The sequence below is a fragment of the Nothobranchius furzeri genome, unplaced genomic scaffold (assembly GCF_043380555.1).
Source record: "Nothobranchius furzeri strain GRZ-AD unplaced genomic scaffold, NfurGRZ-RIMD1 Scf112, whole genome shotgun sequence".
Taxonomy (NCBI): Eukaryota; Metazoa; Chordata; class Actinopteri; order Cyprinodontiformes; family Nothobranchiidae; genus Nothobranchius; species Nothobranchius furzeri.
The window spans coordinates 1-7,500 of NW_027223128.1; positions in this window are offsets into that span (position 1 = coordinate 1).

The following is a 7,500-nucleotide window of genomic DNA, read 5'->3' on the forward strand; positions in this document are numbered from 1 at the left end:
AACCAGGCCCACACTCCTCAGACTTTGTGCCCAGGGACAGGCCACCAAAATCGGCCGCGGCTCGTGCACTTTGCCCCTGCGTTTCTCCCAGAACCAGAGCCGGAAAAATCCCAAAATTGATGCCCAGAGATAGTCGACTCTGCCTGGAATAGATTGCCACCCAAACCCGCCAACTCACGCTGGTTTTCCGATGGCCTCACCTACTAACCCGAGCATGGTCATCGCTCGCACCTTCCAAAACCTCCAGGGGCGCAGGCACTTTTCATTTACTGGCCATAAGGCCGACCGCCTTAAGCGTTAAGCGATAAGCGAAAGGCTTAGTTTGGACTTAGTTTTTGGAGCGACGAGGTCGCCGTTTTGTCAATTCTGAACCGATTTTCACGCGGTTTTCGACTGCCTGCGCCTGGGGAGCCGCCCAGAAGCCCCAGGCAGTGTTCTGGGTGGACTTCCGGACCGGTCCGGACCCGGTACCGGCCGGGGGAACCGCACCACGCCTCTCGGGCGTTTCTACACCGATTTTCGCGGGGTTTTCGACTGCATAGACGGGGCCACCTGCTGCAGGGCCCGAGGGAGGGCCTTACTGAGCTGGGTCCGACGCAGGGCCCGGTTCCTGGAGCCCGCTGGGGGGGGGGGGGGGTTCTCTAAGGCTCACGGCGGGCTGCTGAGGGGCCGGATCGGATGCAGACAGGCGCTCCTCTGCCCAGGTCTTTGCTCCCCTGCCCCACTAGGAATGGAAGACACACTGCCAACAGCTTCTGGAGGGTGATGGGCCCTGCTGCAGACCAGGTCCGACCCAGGTTTCAGCTATCCCACCCCGCAGGGACTTAAAGACACACTGCCATCAGCTTCTGGAGGCTGCTGAGCTCTACTATAGAGCAGGTCCGACCCAGGTTTCAGCTCCTGCAGCCCACTAGGACTTAAACACACACTGCCATCAGCGTCTGGATGGTGATGGGCCCTGCTGCAGACCAGGTCCGACCCAGGTTTCAGCTATCCCACCCCGCAGGGACTTAAAGACACACTGCCATCAGCTTCTGGAGGCTGCTGAGCTCTACTATAGAGCAGGTCCGACCCAGGTTTCAGCTCCTGCAGCCCACATAGGACTTAAACACACACTGCCATCAGCGTCTGGATGGTGATGGGCCCTGCTGCAGACCAGGTCCGACCCAGGTATCAGCTCCTGCACCCCGCAGGGAATTGAAGACACACTGCCATCAGCTTCTGGAGGCTGCTGAGCTCTGCTATAGACCAGGTCCGACCCAGGTTTCAGCTCCTGCACCCCGCAGGAACTAAACACACACTGCCATCTGCAACTGGAGGCTGCTGAGCCCTGCTGCAGACCAGGTTCCGACCCAGGTTATGGCTCTCCCACCCCCCTGGGACTTAAACACACACAGCCATCAGCTTCTGGATGGTGATGGGCCCTGCTGCAGACCAGGTCCGACCCAGGTTTCAGCTCCTCAACCCCGCAGGGACTTAAACCCACACCGCCATCAGCTTCTGGAGGGTGATGGGCCTGCTGCGGGCCAGGTCCGACCCAGGTTTCAGCTCTCCCACCCCGCAGGGACTTAAACACACACAGCCATCAGCTTCTGGGGGCTGCTGAGCCCTGCTGCAGACCAGGTCCGACCAGGTTTCAGCTCTCCCACCCCGCAGGGTCTTTAACACACACACTGCCATCAGCTGCTGGAGGCTGCTGAGCTCCGCTATAGACCAGGTCCGACCCAGGTTTCTGCTCCTGCACCCCGCAGGGAATGAAAGACACACTGCCATCAGCTTCTGGAGGCTGCTGAGCCCTGCTGCAGACCAGGTCCGACCCAGGTATCGGCTCTCCAACCAGGCAGAGACTTAAACACACACACACACACACACACTGCCATCAGCTTCTGGGGGCTGCTGAGCTCTGCTGTAGACCGGGTCCGACCCAGGTTTCTGCTCCTCCACCCGCAGGGACTTAAACACACACTGCCACCAGCTTCTGGAGGGTGATGGGCCCTGCTTTAGACCAGGTCTGACCCGGGATATAGCTCTCCCACCCCGCAGGGACTTAAACACTCACTGCCATCAGCTGCTGGAGGCTGCCGAGCTCTGCTGCAGACCAGGTCCCACCCAGGTTTCTGCTCCTGCACCCCGCAGGGACTTAAACACACACTGCCACCAGCTTCTGGAGGGTGATGGGCCCTGCTGTGGACCAGGTCCGACCCGGATATCAGCTCTCCCACCAGGCAGGGACTTAAACACACACTGCAATCAGCTGCTGGAGGCTGCTGAGCTCTACTATAGACCAGGTCCGACCCAGGTTTCAGCTCTCCCACCAGGCAGTGACTTAAAGACACACTGCCATCAGCTGCTGGAGGCTGCTGAGCTCTTCTATAGACCAGGTCCGACCCAGGTTTCAGCTCTCACACCAGGCAGGGACTTAAACACACACTGCCATCAGCTGCTGGAGGCTGCTGAGCTCTGCTATAGACCAGGTCCGACCCAGGTTTCAGCTCTCCCACCAGGCAGGGACTTAAAGACACACTGCATCAGCTGCTGGAGGCTGCCGAGCCCTGCTGCAGACCATGTCCGACCCAGGTTTCAGCTCTCCCACCAGGCAGGGACTTAGAGGCACGCTGCCATCAGCTTCTGGAGGCTGCTGAGCTCTGCCATAGACCAGGTCCGACCGAGGTTTCAGCTCTCCCACCCCGCAGGGACTTAAACACACACTGCCATCAGCTGCTGGAGGCTGCTGAGCTCTGCTATAGACCAGGTCCGACCCGGGATAATAGCTCTCCCACCCCGCAGGGACTTAAACACACACTGCCATCAGCTGCTGGAGGCTGCTGAGCTCTTCTATAGACCAGGTCCGACCCAGTTTCAGCTCTCCCACCCCGCAGGGACTTGAACACACACTGCCATCAGCTTCTGGAGGCTGCTGAGCTCTGCTATAGACCAGGTCCGACCCAGGTTTCTGCTCCTCCACCCCGCAGGGAATTAAAGACACACTGCCATCAGCTTCTGGATGGTGATGGGCCCTGCTGCAGACCAAGTCCGACCCGGGTTACAGCTCTCCCACCAGGCAGGGAAATTAAACACACACTGCCATCAGCTGCTGGAGGCTGCTGAGCTCCGCTATAGACCAGGTCCGACCCGGGTTCCTGCTCCTGCACCCCGCAGGGACCAAACACACACACTGCCATCAGCTTCTGGAGGCTGCTGAGCTCTTCTATAGACCAGGTCCGACCCAGGTTTCAGCTCTCCCACCAGGCAGGGACTTAACACACACTGCCATCACCTTCTGCTGGCTGCTGAGCTCTGCTGCAGACCAGGTCCGACCCAGGTTTCAGCTCCTGCACCCCGCAGGGAACTAAACACACACTGCCGTCACCTTCTGCTGGCTGCTGAGCCCTGCTGCAGACCAGGTCCGACCCAGGTTTCAGCTCCTGCACCCCGCAGTGGATTAAAGACACACTGCCATCAGGTTCTGGAGGCTGCTGAGCTCTGCTGCAGACCAGGTCCGACCCAGGTTATGGCTCTCCCACCCCGCAGGGACTTAAACACACACCGCCGTCAGCTTCTGGATGGTGATGGGCCCTGCTGCAGACCAGGTCCGACCCACGTTTCAGCTCTCCCACCCCGCAGGGGATGAAACACACACTGCCATCAGCTTCTGGAGGCTGCTGAGCTCTGCTAAAGACCTTGTCCGACCCAGCTTTCAGCTCTCCCACCAGGCAGGGAGTTAAAGACACACTGTCATCGGCTTCTGGAGGGTGCTGAGCCCTGCTGCACACCAAGTCTGACCCAGGTTTCAGCTCATCCACCCGCAGGGACCTAAACACACACTGCCATCAGCTTCTGAGTGGTAATGGGCCCTGCTGCAGACCAGGTCCGACCCAGGTTTCAGCTCCTCCACCCGCCATCACCAGCTGGAGGCTGGCTGCTGCTCCTGCACCCTGCCATCAGCTGCTGGAGGCTTCTGTTCCTCCACCCCGCCATCAGCAGCTGGAGGCTGGCTGCTGGAGGCTGGCTGCTGCTCCTCCACCCCGCCATCACCAGCTGGAGGCTGGTTGCAGCTCCTGCACCCCGCCATCAGCTGCTGGAGGCTGCCTGCAGCCCCTGCACCCCGCCATCAGCTGCTGGAGGCTGGCTGCAGCTCCTGCACACCGCCATCAGCTGCTGGAGGCTGCCTGCAGCTCCTGCACCCCGCCATCAGCTGCTGGAGGCTGGCTGCTGCTCCTGCACCCCGCCAGCAGCTGCTGGAGGCTGGCTGCTGCTCCTCCACCCAACCATCAGCTGCTGGACGCTGGCTGCTGCTCCTGCACCCCGCCATCAGCTGCTGGAGGCTGGCTGCTGCTCCTCCACCACCCAACCATCAGCTGCTGGACGCTGGCTGCAGCTCCTCCACCCCGCCATCAGCTGCTGGTGGCTGGCTGCAGCTCCTTCACCCCCGCCATCAGCTGCTGGTGGCTGGCTGCAGCTCCTTCACCCCGCCATCACCAGCTGGAGGCTGGCTGCTGCTCCTGCACCCCGCCATCAGCTGCTGGAGGCTGCCTGCAGCTCCTGCGCCCCGCCATCAGCTGCTGGAGGCTGGCTGCTGCTCCTGCACCCTGCCATCAGCTGTTCGAGGCTGGCTGCAGCTCCTCCACCCCACCATCACCAGCTGGAGGCTGGTTGCAGCTCCTGCACCCCGTCATCAGCAGCTGGAGGCTGCCTGCTGCTCCTGCACCCCGCCATCAGCTGCTGGAGGCTGCCTGCAGCTCCTGCACCCCGCCATCATTTGCTGGAGGCTGGCTGGCAGCTCCTGCAACCCGCCATCAGCTGCTGGAGGCTGGCTGCTGCTCCTCCACCCCACCATGACCTGCTGGAGGCTGGCTGCAGCTCCTTCACACCGCCATCAGCTGATGGATGCTGGCTGAACGCTGGAGGCTGGCTGCTGCTCCCACACACCGCCATCAGCTCCTGGAGGCTGGCTGGCTGCTGGAGGCTGTCTGCTGCTGCTCCTCCACCCCGCCATCACCAGCTGGAGGCTGGCTGCTGGAGGCTGGCTGCAGCTCCTGCACCCCACCATCAGCTGCTGGAGGCTGGCTTCTGCTCCTCCACCCCGCCATCAGCTGCTGGGGGCTGGCTGCTGGAGGCTGGCTGCAGCTCCTCCACCCCGCCATCACCAGCTGGAGGCTGGTTGCAGCTCCTGCACCCCGCCATCAGCTGCTGGAGGCTGCCTGCTGCTCCTGCACCCCGCCATCAGCTGCTGGAGGCTGCCTGCACCTCCTGCACCCCGCCATCAGCTGCTGGAGGCTGGCTTCTGCTCCTCCACCCCGCCATCAGCTGATGGAGGCTGCCTGCTTCTCCACCCCGCCATCACTAGCTGGAGGCTGGCTGCTGGAGGCTGGCTGCAGCTCCTCCACCCCGCCATCAGCTGCTGGAGGCTGCCTGCAGCTCCTGCACCCCGCCATCACCAGCTGGAGGCTGGCTTCTGCTCCTCCACCCGCCATCAGCTGATGGAGGCTGCCTGCTTCTCCACCCCGCCATCACTAGCTGGAGGCTGGCTGCTGGAGGCTGGCTGCAGCTCCTCCACCCCGCCATCAGCTGCTGGAGGCTGGCTGCTGCTCCTGCACCCGCCATCAGCTGCTGGAGGCTGGCTGCTGCTCCTCCACCCAACCATCAGCTGCTGGACGCTGGCTGCAGCTCCTCCACCCCACCATCAGCTGCTGGACGCTGGCTGCAGCTCCTCCACCCCGCCATCAGCTGCTGGAGGCTGCCTGCAGCTCCTGCACCCCGCCATCAGCTGCTGGAGGCTGCCTGCAGCTCCTGCACCCCGCCATCACCAGCTGGAGGCTGGCTTCTGCTCCTCCACCCCGCCATCAGCTGATGGAGGCTGCCTGCTTCTCCACCCCGCCATCACTAGCTGGAGGCTGGCTGCTGGAGGCTGGCTGCTGCTCCTCCACCCAACCATCAGCTGCTGGACGCTGGCTGCAGCTCCTCCACCCCACCATCAGCTGCTGGACGCTGGCTGCAGCTCCTGCACCCCGCCATCAGCTGCTGGAGGCTGGCTTCTGCTCCTCCACCCCGCCATCAGCTGCTGGAGGCTGCCTGCTGCTCCTGCACCCCGCCATCAGCTGCTGGAGGCTGGCTGCTGCTCCTGCACCCCGCCATCAGCTGCTGGAGGCTGGCTGCTGGAGGCTGGCTGCAGCTCCTCCACCCCCACCAGCAGCTGCTGGACGCTGGCTGCAGCTCCTCCACCCCACCATCAGCTGCTGGACGCTGGCTGCAGCTCCTGCACCCCGCCATCAGCTGCTGGAGGCTGGCTTCTGCTCCTCCACCCCGCCATCAGCTGACGGAGGCTGCCTGCTTCTCCACCCCGCCATCACTAGCTGGAGGCTGGCTGCTGGAGGCTGGCTGCAGCTCCTCCACCCCACCATCAGCTGCTGGACGCTGGCTGCAGCTCCTGCACCCCGCCATCAGCTGCTGGAGGCTGGCTTCTGCTCCTCCACCCCGCCATCAGCTGACGGAGGCTGCCTGCTTCTCCACCCCGCCATCACTAGCTGGAGGCTGGCTGCTGGAGGCTGGCTGCAGCTCCTCCACCCCGCCATCAGCTGCTGGAGGCTGGCTGCTGCTCCTGCACCCCGCCATCAGCTGCTGGACGCTGGCTGCAGCTCCTCCACCCCGCCATCACCAGCTGGAGGCTGCCTGCTGCTCTTCCACCCCGCCATCAGCTGATGGACGCTGGCTGCAGCTCCTCCACCCCGCCATCAGCTGCTGGAGGCTGGCTGGCCGCTGGAGGCTGGCTGCTGCTCCCACACACCGCCATCAGCTGCTGGAGGCTGGCTGGCTGCTGGAGGCTGGCTGCTGCTGCTCCTCCTCCCCGCCATCACCAGCTGGAGGCTGGCTGCTGCTCCTACACCCCGCCATCAGCTGATGGAGGCTGCCTGCTCCTCCGCCCCGCCATCACCAGCTGGAGGCTGGCTGCTGGAGGCTGGCTGCAGCTCCTTCACCCCGCCATCACCAGCTGGAGGCTGGCTTCTGCTCCTGCACCCCGCCATCAGCTGCTGGAGGCTGGCTTCTGCTCCTCCACCCCGCCACCAGCTGCTGGAGGCTGGCTGCTGCTCCTGCACCCCGCCAGCAGCTGCTGGAGGCTGGCTGCTGCTCCTCCACCACCCAACCATCAGCTGCTGGACGCTGGCTGCAGCTCCTCCACCCCGCCATCAGCTGCTGGTGGCTGGCTGCTGCTCCTGCACCCCGCCATCAGCTGCTGGTGGCTGGCTGCAGCTCCTTCACCCCGCCATCACCAGCTGGAGGCTGGCTGCTGCTCCTGCACCCCGCCATCAGCTGCTGGAGGCTGGCTGCAGCTCCTCCACCCCACCATCAGCCGTTGGAGGCTGGCTGCTGCTCCTCCACCCTGACATCACCAGCTGGAGGCTTCTGTTCCTCCACCCCACCATCAGCAGCTGGAGGCTGGCTGCTTGAGGCTGGCTGCTGCTCCCCCACCCCGCCATCACCTGCTGGAGGCTTCTGCTCAGC